The sequence below is a fragment of the Taeniopygia guttata genome, chromosome 3, assembly GCF_048771995.1.
Source record: "Taeniopygia guttata chromosome 3, bTaeGut7.mat, whole genome shotgun sequence".
Taxonomy (NCBI): Eukaryota; Metazoa; Chordata; class Aves; order Passeriformes; family Estrildidae; genus Taeniopygia; species Taeniopygia guttata.
Window position 1 is genome coordinate 48,789,085 of NC_133027.1, and position 24,485 is coordinate 48,813,569.

Genomic DNA, 24,485 nt, shown 5'->3' on the forward strand with positions numbered 1-24,485 from the left:
TGGAGGATGGATGGCAGCGCCACAACTCCTTCCCCTGTGCTGGCAGCCACTCAGGCAAACAATCTGCCTCCTGGCATCTCTGCAACAGACCCCATTTTCCACAAATAGATCATAGCCTAGAATTAGGAAACAGTGTTGCAGTATAACTGAACTCTATTTTGCTAATGTCAGCCATGGATTAATTCATGATGTCTTTCAAATTTCTGTCCTCTCTGCAGGTTCACTTTAATCCTTCAGTCTTTGAAGATGCTTCTCTCATGGCTCTACGAACATTCCTGCTGCTAACTAACCACTTTACTTGTTTCTAACTATATTTGTGGGGTTTGTGTGCATTAATATACTAATGTCCTGTATTACTTTCTTGAGAAATTCTCATCCTTGAGAATGGCAGGCACTTTTATTCTTCTGTGTTTGATTAAATTTAATGTATTTAGTAGTTCTCTGGTACAGATCACAACTAAGAATCCAAGCAGGTGTGATGATGCCAGTGTCCATGTTGTTATTATCAACTGAACCAGACTTCTGGAGAGTGCAGAATGAGATAAAACACCTCTTACCTCCAAGTTAATGCTGTCTATTTAATAGTTGCCTAACACACTGCATCTGTAGATCTCTTTGTGTCGTATTAGGTGAAGGAAGGAATTCACTAAATTCTGTTTTATAAAGCACATGTATGTAGTAAGTAAAAAAAAAGTGACATGGAGTTGAAGTTTCATATATGCAGAGGACTTTTTTTCCCATTCTGTCCTTCCTCTTTTTGTTTGTAGAAGTATTATTTTTTTCTTTTTTTGTCTCTGACAGGTGCTGTTTCAGTACCCTCACCAGCTAAACCTGCAGAAAACAGGCCAATATAGTATCAGCAACAGCAGATTTATCAAAGTATCCCATATCAGAAGAACCATTCCCACGGTCCTGCTGTGATTCCTGGAGCAAGGCATTCAGGCAAGTACAGGTGTCCTGCTGATTCCCTGCTATGGGGTGACTGCTCCCTGCTGCTCTCTGCTTCTCCCCAGTTTCCTGCTGATAGGAAGCCTGTCCTAAGGAGAAGATGTGAGGTTCCTGCCCAATCCACCCACACCCCTGGGCCACAAGGGACAAGCTATACAGATGGTAAGACCCAGGGAAAGGGCGTTTCCCTGCACCTGCCCACCTTGAGATCCCTAAGTGCTCCCTGTGCTATTTATATCTGCGGGTCATGGATTTCTACATGGACTAGTACTACATAAAAACTGGCACTAAGCCTCATTCTGCCTAACTTACCCTGAAAGGTGCCACTCCACATCAGTTTACACAGTGCCCAGCTTCAGGCTTTATTCACACTGCTGTGTGAAGAACAAGGCTGACTAAAAATATACCAGCACTGCATGCACATTCACACTCCTTATCCTAAATACTCACAGCTCTAGCAAGGTCTGTTGGAGAAACCAGATGTACAAACGTGTTTGTACCCTTTGATGCACTAGGCCAAAAAAAAAAAAAAAAAAAAAGTAAAAAAACCCTCTTTTATCTCTAGGAATGCTAACAGTTTTTGTACATCTATGAAAATACCAAATACTTGCTTTGAAATTAAGTCTGTAAGCTGAGTATAAATGAAATACTAAAAAATTACTAGTGTTTAGTCTGCAGTGTAAATGTAAAAGAAAGAAAAATTAAGTCATCTCTCCAGTTGTCGCTAGTCAGTGAGAGATGGTTCTGCACAGGGCTGAGCATCCTGCTCCTTCCAAGGTCACTGAAGGGGCCAGCCCTGGCACTTGGAGCCTCTGCAAATGTTATATCTGTTATTGCAGCCTCTGTAAAGATATAAATGTTACACAACAAGAACAGCTGCTGGGCTTATCCTTTGAACAAACAGAAGATAATGCAATTGAGTTTGCTTTTGGCCAAGAAAGGTCTGGCTTAATGCTTTAAATAGAAATGTGGATCAGATATTTCACACCAGTTTAACACCTGGAATTCTAGAGCAGGCTCTAGCCCCTACCTTGCTGCATTCCTACATGTTTCCCTGCAGTGCCCCATATCCAAGCCTTGATAGCTGCAATGCTGTGGGAATGCTGCAGCCTCTCCTGCTTGTAAATATCTCTCAGGCTGCAACTTTGAAAAGACAAATTTGTTCCACTGACAACTTCTTCCTTTGTTCAGGATAACCATTTTCTTCCACCAGAGCCTTCCCTTGCCAGCTAACAGGAGTAATGGAGCTGAGACCTCTGCTGTGACTCAGAGTGCTTTGAGCTGTACCAACCATCTGCCTTATAGGAAGGCAGATCTGTTTCAAATTCCCATAGAAGAACAATACTATTATTACTGCTAATTAATAGTAGGCAAGGACACAAACACATTCCAGATCAAATTAAGTTCCAATCAAAAAAGTCAGCTGTGATTTCTAATTGATTGCATTTTAAAATCAATCAGTTGGATTGTGTGTGTTTTCTTCACAAGATTCATCAGCTTACTGATGCTTGTCTTTTTAGGGGGACTGAGATTCAAGTGGAACTGAGAAGGTTTCTTTTTTTTTTTAAGTGGAATTGACTTTTTAAGTGGAAGATCTATTTTAATTAAAATTGTACAGTGAGATTTACAGTGAGTCAAGCTCACGTTCCTCTGGAAGTTTATTATGAAGCTATGTGGAAAGAAAGATGTTCTATGTATTTATTCTCTCCCAAAAGGGCATATGAAGTTAAAATGAACCTCTGTGCCTGCTAGCACATACAGACCCCATGGGCCTCCTAAATTCCTGCTCAGCCAAGGCTGCTTCACACTGAGAAAAGAAAATATCATCACCTCTCTTCATGATGGCAGATTAAGTTTTCCCTAGTTCCCTCTCTTTGAGAATCAGGCTCCAACATAACATTTATGGGTGCTAAAGAGCTGAGAGGGTTAGTCAAGTTTTAAACCAATAACATCAGCACTCCAGCCAAATGGGGCATGATACAGTTGAGTTTGTTCACCCCATCCCTTCTGTGTGTTACATTAATAGTTTAATTTAGTGCTTCTGGCTTTCCTCTCACCCAGTTTTCAGGGAATAGCTGTTGAATAGCAGTTTCCTAAAATTGGCCATGAACATTCAGAATTAGGAGGAAGGGCATTCTGTGGTTCAGATTGTGGTGTTGACAGTCTTGGGAAGTTACAATAGTATAACTAATGATATTGGAGTTAAATCTTTGATACTACATGGGAAAGCTGTTATAAAAGCCTAAGTCCCCAAATTCCTGGACTCTGGGTAGATGATGACTGTATTTTGAAAAAGTTTGTAAGGAAAGAATATAATGTGCACTAAGCATTCTGTATTACAAAGGATGAATAAAGGAATACCAAACGATAACAACCATGGATCAGAGAAAGTCAATATCATATGACATACAACAGTGACGCAGGTAAACATGTCGCTGAGTGAGCCTTTGGAAAAACAGTCAATATTGAGTCAATAATTCATCAATATGGGATAACCATAAAAATGATGGGGGTCGGTATCAGAACACAAAGACTTTGGTTAAAGACACATTATATTAGTAAAGAAGCCCCAAATAAATAATTCTACATTTAATTGAGACTGAAAAATCAAATTTATGTCTTGGGCAGAACCAATATCAAATGCTTTGGGCCTTAGCTAATGGACTGGTATGTACAATAATGGTCACATTACCTGGGACCCTGGACAGATGTCCTTGTCTATAATGTACATTTTATTTACTTATCATTATTCTTCATGTTGCCAAAGCACAGTTAAAGTTGCTGGAGAATCAATGTGTATCTCCTTCTTGCTATTTCCTTCTAAATAGGAGGAAGGACAAAAGCTGGCTTCGGTGTGTTATGTTCCAGTGTTCCTCACCAGGTGAACACTATGAGTTGAAGGCCATGCTCCTGAGGGACACAACAGTGCAGACATTCTCTAACTTCACTGCAACTCTGAGACTCACCCTCCAGAATGTGATTTTCCCCTCTGAAGAACATACTTGTCAGTCAATAACTGCTCTTCTCAACCTTTGCTTTTAGGAGAAGTGGAAAACTCATTATATTCTTCTTACACTCTCTCTGTTTTCTTTAACTAAATCATATTTGCCCCTGTAAAAGACCTATTGATTAATTTAATAGATCTTCTGCTCTTTCTACAGATTAACATCTTTTTATCTTACTTTTTTGGTGCAATCTTCACTTCAGTCTATTTAAGCACTCTGAAAGCTTTATAGCATTTTAAAACTCTTCATTCTTTTGTCCCTTAGGTATCACCCTAGACAGGGGTGAAATCACACAAGCACTCAGCAACTACCAGCCACAAACAGGGCCCTTCCCCCTAGAGTGGTGTCTGGTGCAAAGATGACAAGTGCCAAAAGCACTTGTCACTCAGAAAGCTGACATCAGGACTGCTGGGCTAAAAGTTGACTCCAAACCCCAGCGGGCATGAATAGGAATACATAAAATTTTCTTCTTTTTATAGCAGAAAAAATTCTGACTCCTCAGCTCTCATCTCTTCTTTGGCTAGAGCCTTTGGAAGTCAGTCTGGGTGTGAAGCTTCAATAAAACCTGAGGACTTCAGCAGAGGCAAGAGGAAGACAACTAATATACCAGTGTGATAATGTGGTGTCTACAGTGTCAGGGTAGGAAAAGCAGGATGCAATGCTTAATGATACAAGTATCTCCTCAGTCAGTGCCCTAAATGTCAAAAGCCTCACCAATTTCATAGAGACAGAAACTTTGCTTCAGAGCCACATTCTGGAAAATCACTTTCTTCCAGATATCAGTCTTAAACCATGACCTCACAGTGTGCACTATTCCCATTGAACTGAATATTTAAGTTTTCTCACAAATTTCCCATCTGCATAGAGCAATTTGTTTGTTGATGTTTAGACATGATTGACATAATTTGACAATCTGGCTTATTAGCTTGCTTTGTAACTATGTAAAATGCTGACAATGATTATCCCAGTTGACTGAGGACATGCTTCCTATGACAGAGTAAACAAATGCAGCAAAGAAGGCATTTTTCCAAATGATTGCTCCAACCCCCTAATGAGACTGCTAACTTATTTCATCAGGGTTGCACTACACCAAGCGTCTTAATGAATCCTCAAGACACAAAGCTCAGTTTCCTGAGCCTGAGGTACAGCAGCTAGCATTGTATGCCTATGGACTTTTCTCCTGTCTTTAGCTGTGTACTGCATTATAATGAATCTATTTATTATACTGCCTGCAAAAAAGACATTTCTTTTTAAAAAAAGTATTTCGCAGACTTAGTTTTAAAACCTACCAAACTCCTTAGAGGAGTGCTTCCTCCTATAAATCAGTGCCTCTTAATGGAAGGAACATGATGAAAGAATGAGTAATGGTTGGTAAAAAAATAAGGATAAATCAACCTGATCATTAACCTGCTTGAACAGTAAATTCTCTGTGCTCTGAAGGCCAGGATTTAAGACAGTTCCTCTAAATCAAAGGATTCTTATGAATCCTGTTCTGCAGCTCCCTTCTATAAGTTATGTTTGGGTAGTCAATGACCATGTGTAGGGGATGTTTCTCAGGTGTTCATAAATATCAGCAGTGATTTATTTGGATAAAATAACACATGGTGTTCCCAGAGGGAAAAATCATTACTTTAGTTTTGGTGCATCTAATTACAGTAAGTCTATCATCCTCACCATCTCTCCTAACTATCCAGGGAATTGGCAGAGTTTAACAATGAAGAAGACAGTGCTCCAGCGTCCAATTAAGGTTTTCTTTGAGGATTAATAAATCATGTCTCATCAGCCCCACCGACCCAGAGGTGTTAATCTTCACCTTATCACTCTAATCTTAAAGCAAAATTCTGCAGATCAAGTGCAGCAGAATGGTAGAGTTAATTGTTCCATTAGGCTGATGAAGTCTTTATACCAGAATCCAATAATAAAATATTCTCTAAGCGTGTTTTGATGCTCTGTTACAGAGCAGAAAACAAACAGCAAGAACAACTGCCACAGCTATTTGGAATAGGTGACCAGTAGCTTGAGATACGTATTCAGGTCTTCTGCTATAACTGAGCTCCAATTACATACTGGAACAAGACACTGAGAAGATGAGAAACAGCCAAGAGAGATTTTAGCACATCTAAATGCAGTTGCAAAAGGAAACAAATCATGTAGTCAATAATGGAAAGAAGACTTAACAGTTATCTGCCCTGTAAACAATATCCTTGATTAGAAGACATTAAAAATACTGTTTTATTTAAGGGCAAGGATCCAAGTAGTTCACTGTAAAGATTTTTTCTCACTGACAAGTCTACAGTAATCATGGAGAGTGTGGCAAATTGAGTTAAAATATGCTCCTAAGCACTGCAATAAATTAGAAATCACATTTTAACTTGTTTCTGGCCTACATTTATTTGCTCTTTTTTTCTAAGTAATCAGGCAGGTTAAATTCTTTTGTCATGAACACTCACAAAAAATACGGAGCTATATTAAAAATTCATTTAATAACCATTATTTTTCAAACAGTTCCCTCTCTTGATCTGAGTTAGGCAGGAAAGGAAATGTCAGTTGATACCTTTCAGGGTCACATACTTCTGTGCCACTGAACAAAGAGCGAGAGGGATGGGATCAAAGTCAGAATAATTTCATGGGGTGGGTAGAGGGAAAAGGAAAGAGGGCTGGATTTCTAAAGGCTTTTGAATGTGTGATCTATATTCCTATTCACACAATATTTGCTTCCATATATCTGTCTCCTTTTCTTCTAAACAAAACACAAGACCTTCCTTTCCATCTCCCCTCTCTCTCCCCCTCCTGAAGCAATGGATTCAGACTCCTTCCTTTTCCATGTACATGACTAAGGAGTTTGTGTTGAATTCAAGAGGATAGGAACATATCCTTGCAAGTGTTAAAAAAGGTTAAAATGTTAGGTTAGAGAGAGGAAATCATAGTTCTTTTTATGTGAGTCACATACTATGCTCTCTTCTGAAACTCATGGAAAGACTACTTTTACACTCTGAATTTACCCCTGAATGTATCACCTGAAAAAACAAAAAAAAAATAAACAATAGGTTTGTTTATATTGTTTGTCACAGAGATTTCTCAGAGAAAAAGGACAGCTACTATTTCATCCATACTATTATTTCATCTTTTTTTGCATACTGGAGATATTTCAAAAAGATTCATCCAAAAATAAAAGCAGATAAGCTATTATCATGTCTACCCTCTGTGTCCGGTGCTGAGAAATGGACCAAATCATGATACTGACTTCAAAGTATTTAATCTGCAAAAAAGACAAGTGGCTTACACATAATAGTGTACATCTTATAAAGCCCCTAGATGGGATCATTTAAATTATTAATTTAACCAATACAATTTTGAGATAAATTGGTTTGCCTCTTTTCCCCTACTTAGCCCCTAATTTTCCCCTACTTTATTCTGTTAAACAATTTAGTGTTTAACAAAATACTACCAGACATAGAGCATTCCCAAGGTCGCTCTACTAACCCTCCTTCAAGACCCCCATTGAAATCCTCCTCTAGTATAAGACTATGAACAAAACAAAATTAATCCTTCCTTGCCCTCCAGCCTAAGAGGACTCAAATTCACATATCTCACCTCCCAAGAGAATTGCAACCTCTTCATCTGTGTGCTGGTGTATTTATGTATGCACATGCATATGCCAGTACCCAGAGACAGAGAGATGGACAGAGCACTTTGTGCAGCTCCTGAGAAAGCTCTTTTGTTTTATATTAAGTAATGAAGGATTCCTTGGAACAGAGAGCAGGACAGAGCATGGCCATAGGGCAGCAATTAGGGCGCTCAGCTGGGAAAGAGGACTGTTTTCTGTTCTTTGCTTCAAAAACTACTTTCCATTTAAACCAGTGACTTATCTGAGCTCTTCCCTCTGCCCTGCCTGGTGAAGCATGCAAGCCCTCACCTTCCAGGTGGCTGGTCTTTCCAGCAGGACTCCCAGGAAAAGAGATCTTCCCTTGCTTGCTGCAGCTTGTGTCTCCATTAGGGCAGCTTCTGATACTGAGTGGCTGTTAGGTCATCATGTGGTCAGGTCACTGTCTTGACAAATACCTCAAAAAGTCAAATAGCATCTCAAAAAGCTCAGGCAGAATTCAGCTACAACTGTTGCTTTTATGCTGTACTGGTGTTAGACCTGACTTCTCCTTCCATGGGTTGGAGGAGATGCCAAAACTATGACAGTGCTTTCTTTGGGTAGGCTTAAAGAAAAGTGGTGTCACCTCAGATGAGTCCTAGCACAGACCAAATATCCCCACTTCCTATAGCTGAATTCTCAAACAAGACAACTGTCTACCCATTTTTCTAGTAATGCAGGTTCAGGCAAGTGCCTTCAGAACACGTGGTTAACTACTGCCAACAAGTAGGTCACTCAGCTAGGCTACCAACATTCAAGTCCTTGCTCTAGACCAAATAATTAATCACAAGCCTCTATTCACACCAGGTGAATAAATGAATGGATGAATGAAATAAATATCAAGGAAAAAATGAGAAATAATGGCTGATTCATAAAACACAGAAAGAAGGCTTGGCACCAATCTATAAAGCAGAGTTTACAATCAAGGATGTCAAGAGAAAGAAGATGTTTGTCTGGCCAGAGGCAGATGCTTCTTTACCATTTATTTTCCATTTATTAGTTCTGGTGGTTCCTGAACAATTCCAAGGTGGAGCACCACACCAGGGAGTTGGTAGTCTGGGAGAGGACAGCTAAATAATGTCAGTACCTATCTTCCAAATGCCAGTGCCCATAAGAGGGTATAACTTGCAGACCCTCACCTGTATTCTTAAGATGTACAGAAGAAGTAGGTGTTTCCAAAGTTGGCTGAAGACACTCGTATACAGTTGTTCCCAGAACAGAAAAGTCTGAGACAGCACTGGAAATTGTGGTGTCGACAAAAGAAAATCATTTCCACAGAGAACATTACTGTGAGACAACTAAAATGTTTGGAAAGTAGTTAATGCCAGTTCACTCGCATTCATACATTTTTAAAACAAATTGATAAAATACATCAATTTTGTATGTCTTTTGCCTTTCATATTTCTTGTTAGTTTCTTCTGTTATGGAATTCCACTGAGTGACTATCTCTGCACATTATGTACAGAGCAGTGGAATACTTTTATATCTTCTTCTGTCTCCCTCTGCCTGAATTTTAGTAATAATAAATTTGTATGGTTATAACACAAAATTGAAAGCAAGCTGCCTGACAAAGCAGGCAGAATGCATGAACAACATCAGTATTGCCTTACTTTCCAGATTTATGACAAATTATGTTTAGTTTATACAGAAGATGTTATTACCCTTATGTTTCTGCAAAAAATAAACAAAAAATTACTACATTATAGTTGTCATTCTGCTTGGCAACAAAATGGTAAAAAAAAAAGAAAAAAGCAAATAAAAGGATCAAAAACCTGTCTGAGTTGATGAAAAATAAAGTGTGAGCCATGTGTATGTCTCTCACTGAACAACTTTCAGTTCATCAGCCCAGGCATCCATTTATAACATTTATAACAGTTGCAGCCTTTAATAGAAGCCCAAATTCAATTTGCTGGAGCTTAAAAATGAACTTCTATTTTAATCAGCTGAACCTTAGCAACATGAAATTGATAGGAGCATTTCCACACACTTAATATGTTTGGAGTTGCACTTTTGATTTGCCACTAGTTAGTTTGGGGCACCTTTTTCTGCCAGTAGTTGGAAGACTGCCATTTTGCCTCTGTGCTACTTACTCTAGTTTCTTCTCCAAGTTAGAATTTAATTCCTCTGTTTATTTATTTTTAGCTTGAAATAGTTTTTTGTCACCCCAGAAAGGCTATAGTTGAGGTGGTGATTTCTCGTGGGTAGATATAGAGAAAGGAGAAGTGTTTCTCTTTCATGGAAAGAGGCAAGCAGAAATGGATGAATGAAGAGACGAGAGAAACTGCCATAAATGAAGCATGTTTCTTCGGCTCAGGAAGAAAAGCTAAAAGCTGTGGAAATATCCAAAACGTTTACAAGTGCCAGTAAAGTAAAAAAACATCTTACAAGCCTTACTTCACGCTAAATATGACCCTCCCTTGTGGATAGCTGTTCATTCTTAGAAGATCAGAGCTGCAACGGGCTGTCTGCCACATCCTCTTGTCACCTCTAATTGAAGTGTAAGAAATTAGTTGCCAGATTCTGTGGCACAGATTGAAAAAAGATTATCTTGGCTACAAAGAAGCAGCTTTTGTCAAAGACCTGGAAGAATATTTCTTGTTAAGCGTTAAAAAGGTAGAAATTTTACTTAAAAGAGCCTGGTTGCAATTTCTAATCTAATAGAAAAAGCTATAGCATTGATTTTGAGCACAGAAGTTTTTATTACAGTTTGCATCTGATTCTTCAGGGGAAAATACATAGACAACTGCTGGCTGCATTTTCTTAAACTGCTTTGCATATCCCTCACTAAGCATGGTGGGAAGTCAACAAATAATGTATTTGGATTACCCTTCAGGGATCATCCATTTATCTTCTGCTAATCTTCATGTGAAAGAGAGGCTCTTGTAGGTCTTCTACCTGCAAATGCTCTCTTTCTAAAGGCAACTCTTGCTAGGTTTCCTCAGCTGACAGCACACCCCCTAGGGACAACAGGATTCCCTTTCTTCCCTTCCCGTTCCTTGTCCTTGGCTCTCACTGAATATAATTTATATTGCTACACAAATCTATTGCAAGCAAAGATTTAAAACCAAGAAAAATTGGTCTACTATGCAAGTATTAGACTGCAAGCTCAGCCCAGCAAATTTATCTTCTCTAAGATTTGATTTCTTCTCTGTCATTTCATTTTCTTCACCTAACAATTTTCTCAAAAAACCAAGTTTTGTGAACATAGCTGCTCTCAGCATACTGTCCATATTACCTCAGTAAAAGAAGTAAATTTGATTTCTGGACATATGTAGTGTTGTGGAAAAGGATCTTACTTCACTTACTGACAAGCCTAGTGGTATAGCTAACAGCATTTCCCAAGTGGGGTGGCCTTGCTTAAAAAAAAAAAAAAAAAAGAAGAAGAAAAAGAAAAAAAAATCAATATTGACTCTTGACACATTTTCATTTACATCTCTGCATGGCTTTCAGACTGGGCACAAATCAATAAGCAGCTTTTAACACTGCTCAACCAGTTTGTTCTATGTAAAAGAAGAGAGATTTGCCTCAAGTGGCTTGTTTATCCCCTTTGGGCTCCAGGCAGACTCTCTACCATTAACAGTGTGTGATTCTCTGAAATGAAGTTGAGTTTATTTGACTGCTCTTTCTGTGACTGATCAGAGGAGCTTGAACTGTAATATTAATCACACAACATTTTCTTCATCACTACTTACAGTCAATTGACTTTGTACTTAGTGAAAGCGTCTCAGGCAGCCAACTCAATGTACCAGAGGGCAAGAAGTCAATAGGAGGAAGAAAGATTTAGTTTCAAAACACCCAGAACACAGCCTGTGGAGCCACTGACACACACATATTGGGCACTTTATCATAGCGCAGGTGTGGTGCTGTTGCATGTTTTTATTCGCGCGATGAAAGCACCCTCATTACCTTCTGTCCAGTAGACCCCCTCAGCTAACTGCAGATTTTCCTTCAACCTCAGGGTTATGTGGAAGGTGTAGGGACTAAGTAGTTTCTCCAAATTGCACTGGGTTCAGCAATTATTTAGTTTCCATTTAACTCTCTGTATATTCCACCAGAGAACTGACCCATGAAGTAGGCACCTCCTGCCTCAGATACACTGATGACTGTTACTCAGGTGCCAGGCATACGTCATGCTAATAATACTATCCATATGCTTAACAAATACCAATTTGCCTAAGGCACGATTAATGCCGTTTTAATAGCCACTTGCTTACAGCAGGCCTTCTAAAACCACATCATCACATATTGATTTTTGGATCTAGAAGGGAGGGAGTACAGATGCCCAGGAGGTACAGCATTATCAGTTTTGTTTCCTAGAGTCTCAGCATACCACCTCAGAGAATTTTTAGCTCATGAAGCCTTCACAGAAGTTTTCACACCAAAGAAGTGCACACAACATTGAAAACAAGAGCCTGGAGGATTCATTTATTGGATGTGATTCTTTAGAAATGTTCTTTACTAGAAGCAGACTCTGTGTGAAGTCCAACATGCCATAAAATGGGCAATTATGTCTTTTCTATGGCACATTTTAGACACGCATGATCAGAGTCTTCCCACTTGTGTAAAGCATCCTGTTGACTGCCTTCATTGCTTTCATGGGGATTCTCCCTAAATAAAATGGATTCCTCAGTAGTGTGGAACTGATATAACGCCAAGCAAAATGTTGTCTCATCTTCTCTGGGCTTTTCTGGATTAGATTTCTAATTTTCTACACACATAGATACAAGTAATATTAAAATAATGTATAGTAAATGAGCACATGCTCATATTAAATGTGTTTGCTATCACTTTATTAAGCAAAAATTTTGGTTTCTTTTCTATGACTAAACTAAAGTTTATTCAAGACTGTTTTAAGTGGATAAAATTAGTTATCATTTGGATGAAACACACTGAGAATATTTTAGACAGATTTTTCTGGTTATTAATTTTTCAAAATTTCCATAGGCTGGTCTATACCAGTATGAAGTAGCTGTCGTCTTAGATGGGCAAATCGATTTTGATTTAAACATCCAAGTTTTCTTGACACTTGTCTCCTACTAGTTTAGGGTTACAGGAAAATATGTGTTTCCCAGAGGAAAAGAGTACAGTCATAGAATAAAGAAGGAGTTTCAAGGACACCCACAGAGATCAGTTGAAGAAGACAGGGCTTTAAATCTGCATTCTTATTCTATTGGGAGGGGATTCAAATCAAATTCAAATCAAATCAGTAAATGAAAAAGTAAAATTAGCTCTCTATTCAAATCCATCCAAACATTAATCTGGAAATCAATTCTGTATACTACCAATTTTGCACAATTCTTTAGCCCTCAGTTCCTGATGCAAATACAACAACCACTTGTTCTCAACTTTATCCCCTGACATTTGTGAAATAGTAGGCAAAACTAAATTAATTGCTCAATTAGGAAGCATAAAATTGTATTTCTTGTGGAACGGATCCATTTCATTACGGTTTGTACTCCATGTACCAGTACCAGATACATAAGGCTTGTATCACTACTCACCAAAAAGCCCATTAAATGCCAAGTCCACAGGCATGCTCCAGCTGATCTATACTGCTCCACCAGTGGGAACTGAGGTAAATTACCCTGTATGGTGTGATGGGCTGTTGCCCAGAAGTTGTGAATGTAGGCAGTGCACAGCCACAGCAGCCAGCTCCATGGAGCAGCAGGAGGGTGAAGGATGAGGGCAGGACTGCTGGGGAGTCAGCTCTGTCCCCTATCAAATGACAAACAGTGGGCACACCAGCAAAGCTGCAGTCAGGCTGACCAGCTGCCCCTACATCCCATCTAAAATTCACTGGCTAATTAGCTGCAAAATGTGAGCAGTACCTTCCACCCCAAACTTGTAGCAGATAAAAAATTTCACACCCACCATAAGAATGCTTGCAGCTCCTGATTTCTTTTGTAGATCTCTGATATTATGTGCTCTCAAAATTTATTCTGAACACCTACTACACCAAGTAAAAATGGGCACTATATAGCAGTTGACATATTCATAAGAAAATCTGAGGTCTAAGACGAAATGTTACTTGAATAAACTTAAATCTGATTTTTCTGTCAATTATATAGGCTCATCCTAATTGCTGAGACTACCACTGAAGGTCTTTCACCAGGACAGAGGACCTCACCTTTATCATTTCCCCATTGTTTAGGGGCACAGGTAGAAGAGAAATGGAGTTGAAGCATCATGTCTGAGTTCATCCATCAACCCAATGACCAAGAGATCACATGAGCTAACCATGCCTCATTTTCACTAATCTGTGAGCAAATCCATAACTCTGGAGCTGAAAAATCACTGGGGAGAGCTGAGGAAAGTGAAGGATACATGAAGCTGGGTGTAGAGGATAAACTACACTTGCCTTAGTGAATCTTGCATCTCTGTTGGATTAAGCACAGCATGAGAGACTGTGTTTCAGCTCTGACTGTTCCAGTTTAGTGGTATAGTCTAGCAGAGATAATGTCAGGCAGGATTTCGGTGGCTTTGGGGTGAAAATAAATTGTCCTAAACCTCCTGTAACAGAGCCTAGCACTCCCTCCCAGAGACCACACTACTGAAGTGCAGCATACGTTTAAGTGGACAGTCAGAGTTCAAACATATGCAATCATGCTGCTATTTCACAAAGGACTCCATTTGGAATGAAAAAGAACATGAGTATAAGGCCATGGGAATTTTTCACCATCTGTGATAATAACTCAGAAAAAGCTTGGCATGCAATCTGCAAGAAATAATTCTCTTTTGGGGATGCGATTCTAGGATTTATTTCCAGGATTCAAGTATTAAATTTTTTTAACACCTTATGATCATTCAAAAAGGCAAATGATTTCTGTGCATGGCATAACTCTTTGAATGAATTACTAACTGGTGTAAAACATTTGGCACAATGTATTTGGTCCAATATCTGCAAAAGACCAGACCCAATACCATGCTTAGTCTGGTTTCCAATATGATACTCCACTATAGGTTGTCCTGTTTTTTCATATGATGTTTTCTGGAATCAGAGAGTAAAGGCTAAAGTGACACCAAAAAAATCAAGTGGTTTTCTGAGTATTATTTTTTAAACCTGTTTACAAGCAGAAAAGTTTTGCAACTGTAAAGCAATAAATCTCTGCAGGTGTACATGAATTAGGATTCTCAAAATTACATTGTTAAAAATCCCAGAAACTGACATTAGGAGCAGGGATATTACCAGACTAAGCCAAACTGACAGCTTGCATAGCTAGTGGTTGTCCATCTATATTCAGGGTAGAACTGTCCTCTGGGCAGGTTGGAAATTTCAGTACTAGTTTGGACCAGTGTCCAAAGTGCCCAATAAATAATATGTCCTTTCATAAGGTGTGCCTGACCCAGTGCCTGTCCCCCTCTGCAGCCTCTGGGCACAGAGCATCAGGCCCCTTTTCTCAGGATGATTCTCTCCCCCTGTACTGAGAGAATCTGAGCCAGTTTTTCCTAGCAGTTTCCATGGGAGACCAAAATCTGCCGGCCCTTCTCCCTACCTCTTCCTCTCCCTGAAATGAATGGCACGAAATTATGATGAAACAACATGGTGAACTATGATCAAAATGTTCATTTGTTGCTGAACTTGCTTAATGGGGAAATTAGTTCCTGACCCTCTCAGCCTGTGATTGGGTTGTGCTCAGGATATAGTAATTTTCTGCTTTCATTATTTAAGAATCTGGTGTCAAATTTAATCCTATTCAGGTTGTATCCTCAATCATTTCTTTTGACAGCAAGATCCATTGCTAATCATTTATTCCTGAGTTGGCTGGGGCTTACAACACACTGGTTATTAATCAGATTGGTTTTTGTTTCCATTAGTTGTGAAATGCACTGAAAAAGCATTCCCTTTCCTCAGCCAGACTCATTCCAGCACAAATGTGGATGTGGATCGAAATGAAACCCCACCAGAGCTGAGAAATTCTGGCCACAGCAGGAACATCAGAGAACCCAAGACAAAATCCTGCTCATGACTCATTCTCTTCTTTGGCTTTTTCTGAAGTTCAGAATTGCAACAATTCTGATCCTGAGACCATAGGATGCAAGGGTGATCAAGATGCAGCCAGAAGAAAAGCTGTGGGAGACATCCTCTTTTTCACTCATTACCGTCATTAAACAAATCTCATCTATCAAATTTTTGTGTTATATTGGTGTTAGAAACTGTGACACTTTGTGTGAAGCCACGGCAACATTGGACATTTGACAGTTTTGTTGGTCTGGGTGTCCAGTTTTCATCACTGGTGTCTGCCGCTTGTTCATCCCCAGCCAGGCTGTCACAGCACCAGTGTGCCAGTGCTTGCCTATTTATATTTATAGTCCTGGTCCAGGCACACAATAGCAAGCAGGGCTACGTGCGTGTTACAGGCAGGGACATAAATAGGTAAGGACATCCATAGGTACCAATGAATGTTGTATATCCTGTGTCTAAGTCCTTTGATCTCAAGTAAAACTTAAAAAGCAAAATAAGGATAACTAACATCCCAGCATACATACCCAGCGATGTAAACTTCTATAAGGGAAACATATTGGGGTAATATTTAAACCTACTTTTATGCAGAAGGTGTTTTTAAAAGACACAATTAACTGAATTCTGTATTGGTTTGCAACAATTAAAAGTCTAATGCTGATGAACAGGTCTCTGTCGTATAGTGACAAAATTGCAATGGCATCTCTTCAGAGTCCGGGAACTAATATCAATAGCTTTATTACTTTTATGCTTCTCAGGAGTACGAGATTAGGAGAACAATTTTCCTACCACAAAGCATACTAAGAGTTACTGAGCACAATGTTGCATCTTTATGCTGCTAAAAAAGCATCTTAAATAGCCCTCTGGAGATAAAATTTAAGGGAGATGGATTTTCCACTAAAAGGTGCACATGCTTGCTTGTTTTACATAAGCTTTTCTCCTAGGGCATGATCATAGCAGTCACATACATGACCATGTATCACCGGAGACACAATTTCTTCATGCTAAAGGCTGATGTTCCACCATGTGGCAACACTACAAGGTAGAATGCACATGGAGCCAAGAGGTGTTAAAGCCATGAAGTGTCATTGTTATTGCAGTATCAAACACAACATTGGGACTGGTAAATTAAGAAGTCTGTAGCTTGCTCTGTAGCCTACTCTCTCATCTTTAGAGAAGTTTGCAACCTGAAGGCTAAATACCTTTTAAAACAGCTATTTTACTTACAACCTCCTCAACAGTGTGGGTTGGCTTAGGGAATTCTAGGTGTCATGAACCCAAATGCACATCAGGGAAAATGCTCTCTGTTACTGAACAACAAGACAGTGTTTTAACCTCTGTCCTGGCACTGTCTTACCAGGGTGGGAGCAGCCCGTGGTCCCTGTGATCCTGAGAGAGGATATAAAATGAGAGGATATAGTAACCTTGGACCTGTACTGAAATCATATTAACCAGGGCATGGGAAGGGTGGAAGTAAGAGAAAGAAACAGGCTTTTCATCAAAATCTTCACTCATTTCTTGCCTGGAGAAGTTACATAATGATTACCAGGTACTACAATGCTTTTATCACTTTTTGAAATTGATTTAGTGAAAGATTCATATTGTGTTGCCCGACACTAACTTATACAGATGGTTGCTTGTTTTATGAGCATCAGGTGTTTATATTCATTATATAAGCATAAATATACATTAAAAAGATCCTTTTGAAAAAAAACAAGGTTATGATTTTGCAGTACTACTGCAAAACCAAAATAAAATTTCTCCTGTGTTTAGTAGACCTAGGAAAAAACTTGTTGAGGACCATCAAATATAGTCCTATAGGAAATAGATTTGCAAAAGCCAAGGATAATTTTAATTCAATTGAGTCATACTCTAGGAGGGAAAGATTAAAATGATGTTTTATCTTGTGGTTTTTCCATGCAGGCTTTCTGCTAACAATCACTTTTTGATGAAGCGTCCAGTTTAGTTTCAAAACTCTTTAATCAGATGTGCCCAGCTGTTTCAGAGGAAGGTGCATTTGTGTAAGAATTATCTGTTGTTTTTCAGTTCTTCTTGCTGTCTCCATCCAGAGATGGATAAATTTAAAAAGCAAGATGCATGTAAAACACTTGTTTTATAGGTATACCCTATTTCTTGTACAATTTCTTCTGTATCTGTCATTGTCACTGTTCATGCATATACTGATCATTTCAGGCAAAGATTTTTTTTCTCATCAATATTATGATTAGCTATTTAGAGAGTTGTGTGAATGTAGCCTTGTTGTAGAAAATATAGAATCAAGGAATCACAGAGTTATTGAAGAATTTATGTTGGAAGAGACTTAAGATCGTGGAGTCCAGCTGTCAGTGCAGCACTGCCAAATCCACCACTAAGCCATGTCCCTAAGTGCCATCTCTACACATCTTTCAGATACTGACTCTGCCAGTTCTCTGGGAAGCCTGTTCCAATGTTTGACAGTGCTTTCCACAAAGGATTTCTCCAAATCTACAGTCTAAACCTCCCCTGCCACAACTTAAGGTAATTTTCTCTTGTCTGTAGAATAAGTGAGGGATCATTCCCTCCACATTGACAGTAAACCTTGCAAAACTGATCTTATCATGCTGAAGTTACCAGACTACCAGAGATGTGTAGAAGGGACTGGGAGCTGTGGGGCTGTCAGCAGAAGCTGCTGCAGAGGCTGCTGAGTGAAGGCTGGTTGCATGGGTGGCCAGAAGTGCTCCAGCTTCAGGGCCAGGGCACTGCCAGCACTGCCGTAGCAGGAATCCCCCCTTTTCCCAAGCAGAGTGTGGGTACTGGAGGTAGCAAAAGCAGCTCCACCAGCATCAGTCTGTCCTTTCTTTAAAGTGCTGTCACTCTAAATGAGAGCAAATGATCCCTCATCCTGCTATTGCTAGAAACTCCTTGAATCCCATGCTTGCATTGCCCACCTTAAAGGAAACTGAAATACACAAGCAGAATGTCGCCCATAGCTACATTTTTGGAAGACAGCCATTTTCTAAGGAAAATGTTTTGATAAATTAGTATGTGGTGGGAGGGTGATATTAGGATTTTGTAATGCATCAAATTCCCAGATTTTTCTCTGTGAAAAGTAGGGAGGTAACAAAGAACATAATATATGTACATATATACACATGTATATGAAGAAAGGTGTGTATATATTTTAAAAATATTTGCCTAAAATACTATATCTGCTTCCATTGAATTCTGGAGATAACTTATATTATTTACTATCAAGATTTGTTTCAAAAGTACAATTCAATGTGGACATATATCATTTTTAGCAGGTAGCAGTACTTAGGAACATAAGAAAACCCTATATTTGGATTTATGTGAAAATTTCTGCAGAATTCCTGCTCAAATTATTCAACATGTGCTATTTTCCTCTTAATCACTCGTGTAATTTAAAATAGTAAACCATTTATATATATATATATATAATTAGAAAATAAAGTCACAGAGTTAGCTTCTGCTAACACAATTAAAAGGTGTTTTTTATTCTACCCTCCTCCAATAATTGTTTTGCCTTGTACTTCCTGATACATGTGCTTACACTAATTGAATATGTAAATCACAGTAAAAAATTTACATGCTGTAGGCTCTACCTTCCAAAAATGCCAAATGTCACCATGTGAAATGACAATTGATGTGCAGACAAGAGAGAAAATAGGTGTTTTAATTACAGGACAAGGAAATCTTGTTCTGATCTGGTAGAACTGTGACCATTTGTGTGGAACAGAGTATTTGGATAAAACATAGATAGGAAATAAGGTTCTTCTCTCAAAAAATTAGCATAAAAATAGTCTTCAAGTTTCAGCGCCATTTGAATTACATCTGCTGGCCATACAAGCATAAAATTGCTGTTTGTCTCAGTAAGAGCTGATTTTTCTCTCTCTATCCCACCTTCATCTTTTTACAGTGCATATTTAGTGACTAATTTATTTTATAAATCCTAATTTTTCTAGATCCATGTGATTAAAGAGGAGAAACAGAATGAAAAAAAACCCCACCCTACTCAATGCAGCAGCAGCCAATTCACCAGCTTTAATGGCCATGGAGAACAGCTTGCAACCTATATTGATGTGTTGTCCAAAAGATAAGCTCAAATTGGATAGAAATAATTTTCAATTTCAATACTTTTTAGGAAATCATGGTTTTTGTGACCTAACTAGATATTCTGGCTGACCATGCTGAGTCCAAGTGAATCCAGCATTAGAAGGCTGCTGAAGGTGGTGATTTAAATCTTCTTCCTTGGTGCTGGTGCCCAAGGTTACCTCTCTAGTGCATGACTGAGAGACTGCAGGATGGGAGATAGAGCAGATCATTGGAAGGCATCCCACAAAATATAAACCTGCAGAACACTGGGGTCATGACAATGCTGAGCAACAGCACTTTAGCCTTCATATAACATCAGCCAGCTTGATGCCCTGGGGTTGTTGTTATATCTTTTGAGTATGAATCAGGGAAATATAAGTTCCTTCTTAGTTTTCTGCTGCCAGATCTGCAGTCTTAAGAAAATAAATTGGTAACAGCACCTGACATCATCAGCTTGTTAATGGAAGTTCTATCCTCTGGCACTTCTGGTATTATCTTTGACCATTATATACTCTGGCTGAAAAAAAAAAAAAAAAAAAAGAAGTACAGAGCAGGATAAAATAAGATAAAAAGGGGAATAACAGAATAAGATGGACATTAGCAGAAAAGGATGGTCACTGAATTTAGGATACTTCATTAGGACTCAGAATGCCCTTTCACCTAATAACTATTTGCAGACAGCAAAGTGTTTAAGAATATCTGTGCCCCAGCTCCATGTCTTAAAATATATTCTTTCTTTATTTCATCTAATTAGATTCAATCTGTTCAAGTTAGGGGCTTTCTCTAGCTATGTACAACGATTAACCTGAAAAGATGTGTTGTACTGAGTGCATTGGCTACCTATGCACTAGTAAATTAAATAATGACATCTACATCTTTAATAATAATATCTTCATAGAATCACTAGGTTGGAAGAGACTGTCAAGATCACCAAGTCTAATCCAGCCCTAACAACTCAAATTAACAATGGCACCAAGCGCCACATCCTATCTTTTATAAGCGCATCCAGGGATGGTGACTCCACCACCTCCTGGGCAGACAATTCTAGCACTTTATCACTCTTTCTGTAAAAACCTTTTTCCTAATATCCAGCCTATATTTCCCTTGGTGCAGCTTGAGACTGTGCCCTCTGGTTCTGTCAGTTGCTGCCTGGAGAAATAGACCAACCCCCACCTGGTTACAACCACCTTTCAGGGAGTTGTAGAGAGTGATTAGGTCACCTCTGAGTCTCCTTTTCTCCAGGATAAACATCCCCAGCTCCCTCAGTCACTCCTCACAGGGCTTGTGTTCTTCTAATAGCGGTCACATGTGCAGACTTCATTTTAGCCTTTAAGTAATGCTTAACATAAAACTATATTGTCCCAATCTACAGAAATCATATATAAGATGAAGGAAGTATTGTTATAAGGCTGTATAGTATACTTATATTTTTACTGTACTATATTGCTCACTATTGGTATACTTTTGTTACATGTTTGTTATAATTTTTGGTATATAACTACATATTATATATATATATATATATATATATATATATGTATGGAATTCTATATTAAATTAAGAATATGAAACAATAGGCCTTATACATAACCTCTTTTTTCTGTCTCAAGATGTAAAATTAGCTGTTTAGCCCTTATGTTTTTACGATTTAAAGACAGTGTCAGTTAATCTCACTCCAGACTCTAAGCCAGAATAGTTCGCTGCAAGTCATAACTTCTAGATATGGTACTTTCATGTGTATGATTTGATTGGAATTGTGTTTTGCTGTTAAATATTTATTAATTTAGTGAAAATTTTTCTGTCAATAAGATAGTTCTGGACATAAAAGGAATATGTTTCTCTTTTTTTGTTATATAAATTTTACAATTATAAGAAGTCTTTCTCTCTGATATAAACAAACCCAGAGCAGTTTCAAGGAAAATATTGTTAAGAACTCCACATCATACTCTGTGCAGTCATTTGGGGAAAGAATTGAAGTGATTTCTGCTCCCTAAAAGGCTTCTGGTACTTCTATCTACTTCTGAAAAAGACTGTGTAGTCGTATGGATTTGATTAGCTCATCTCTTTTCTTTTGAGTCAGAGACAGGGGAAATAATGAATGACTAATCACTTCAGGTTACTGTTTTTTACACTGAGGCTATTACAAAGCCAATTAAAGAAGTCATACAGAAAGCTACAGACATGTGATTAGGTTATAATGCTAATGAAGGGAATTGTGTATAGATAATTATTCTGCAGTACAGATAATTCCAACAAAGACTAATCAGAAGATGTATCAAACACCTAACGATCACAATTTTGTCTGAATTCCTTAAATCTTCATTTTAAAAGCTGCAGATATATTGTGACTTTTAAAAAAGTATGCTGGGCTCTTTCCTTCCTTGCCTTGCACAACATTGCCATGCAGTTTTCACAGAAGCTTAGTTCCCACTACATTCCTACATTCATCACACTGGGGTGTAATTCAAAGCAGCTTTGGACCTTCTTTAAATTCCACCAGCTGGCAACAGTTTTCTAGGGACTAACCCAGGCAGCAGAGCGCAGGCCAGAGCTCAGGCACTGAAGAGGATCGTACCTCTGCATCCAGGGCTGCTCACTGAGAGGCCAGCAGTAATAATGCACATGCAACAGCCTAGGTACAAAAGGAAAGATGACAGACTGTAAATCGAGTTAGTGCTGTACTACTCTTTTTGTCTGATTTCTAGCAATGGAGAGAGGGCTGGGACAAATTTGTTTATACTGTTATTATCAAATATGGCTCTGCGCTAACGCCATATTTTGAAATGAAGAAGACAAGTGCTTGTCATGTGTGCCTCCTCCTGACCTCCCGCACTGTATCTCCTTCTCACTTTTCTCTTCCGAGTCCTCTCCTCTGCGGATAGGTCCTGCATCTCCCTGCCAGCAACTAATATCTTATCCAAAAACATATGACTCAGTATGATGTCTCTTTCTCTTTTCCATTATTTATACTGTGTGCCCTACACAAAGTCGTGCTACTCAGTTCTGAAAACCTCAGTGCAATTCAATTCACATCAAATCAGCCAGTTTGTCAGCTTCTCCATCACCTAAAAGCTCTATATTCAGTGACTGACCTCCCTGAGCATATCTGCTACCTTCCTGCCTTCTGTCACATAAAAAACCCCAACACTGCTGCCATGGTGCTTTCAAGGAATTGACTGATTTGATATATAAATTGTCTGTTGTTTTCCCTTTCTTCAGTGTCTGCTGACTTTTTAGCTGTTTCTTCTTAACATGCTTGTTCCTCAGGGCAGAAACACTGCTCAGAAAGAATTTAGCATGCATGGTGAAGTGTTTAAGTCATGACTACTACATTGTATGGCTGTGCAAAGCCAACATTTATAGTTCCTGTTTTATTTCAAAATGTGTTTTTAGACCAGTCCTTGAGAAGTTTCAAATATCAACATTTTCCCAACAAACAATGCTTTGTGAAAAATCTTTCAAATAAAACCTTTTAAGAACTGCTTGTTAGGATCTATTAATCAGCAATGTCCTATATAAAGACAATTTGAAAAGTTTAGCACCAGCCAAGCCCCTGGGAGCTCTACAAGGCAGCCACATCCTGCTTCTTCAAGTGTCCTACTGGAAATCCTTTTCTGGCTAAGCATGAGCTGTAGTGTGAATGGCTTCTGAGGGTGACATGAGTTGTAGCATGAAGTACAGTAACAACTTAATAAACGCATAGAAAATCACAGTATTCTATCCTTCTGAGGTCATCTAAAAAGATAAATACAATTAAGCTTTGATTTGACCTGTTTCATGGACTTTATCTTTCAGTAATTTTTAAAATCTTAATTAGTATTTAGCATTTATGCAAGGGTAGGTGTGATTTAAGAGGCTGTGTGATATATGAGTGCAACAGAGTCCTCAGCTGAAGGACAAGTATTTTAGTGAATGCGAGACCTGACCCAAAGGCTATTTGCAGCAGTTTGTCATTTAGTACAGGGAAGGTTAGGTGGGTTACAGTGATATATGATCTCTCATGCTCTGGACCTAACAGCACAGTTGAACTGCTCTTGTGACTTTCATTAACTCTGTGCAGCTCTTTTCATATACAGAGTAAACTGAAGATGTGACAACCCTTCTCCTTGTGAGTGAAAGAAAAAGGAAAACTTCTGATAAGTTTGGTCAGTCCATTAAAATTCTGTGCTCGGTCCATGTAAGCCTGAATGCAAATTTCTGCTGAGTTTATTTTGCAGTCATTCATACACCAAGAGGGAGAGAGGGGAAATCTTGGCGAGTGCTCCACGTGGAGCACTGCCAACACGCTGCATTAAACAGTCACCCAGTGCAGGAGCAGCCCAGGGAATGCCAGGGAAAAACAGCACCTGCAAGTGTTATGCAAAAGGCATGGGGCTATGGAAGGGGTGGAGAAAGGATTTAAATGGACAAAATACGATGAAAAACTGCTAGCAGCCACAGGCATGCAAGACATATGGACAAGGTATTCTGCTTAAGGGGACAAGTTAGTGGAACAATTCTTCTCTTCCTTTCATGTATACATAAGAAGTAGAGCTGTTAAAATTTCAAGGAGTGAGAAATGGACATTTTTTCTAAACAAACAGTATTTTGAAAAATGCTGCTTTGTTTAGCATTGTTTCACATTGTTGCCATTTTCCCCCTCAACATTTTCCATCGGAAGACTGACCAAAAAACATAGAAAGAAAAGCTGAAAGACAATTATTTTTCTCTAGCCAGCTGGACAGGTACCAGCAAAACCAAATAAACAATCATATCAAGAGGCAGTTCGTAATGTAGTTTGTAATCACATTTTCATCAATAATACTCCTGGTTTATATTGAAAATCTTTTCAGTTGAA

The 24,485-nt window shown here is 38.7% G+C and overlaps 1 protein-coding gene across 5 annotated transcripts in view; it reads right to left on the reverse strand.

Moving 5' to 3' along the window:
* The window catches only part of HS3ST5 (heparan sulfate-glucosamine 3-sulfotransferase 5), a 192,250-nt gene that overhangs the window by 18,905 nt on the left and 148,860 nt on the right, over positions 1-24,485 (reverse strand). The window lies entirely within an intron of this gene.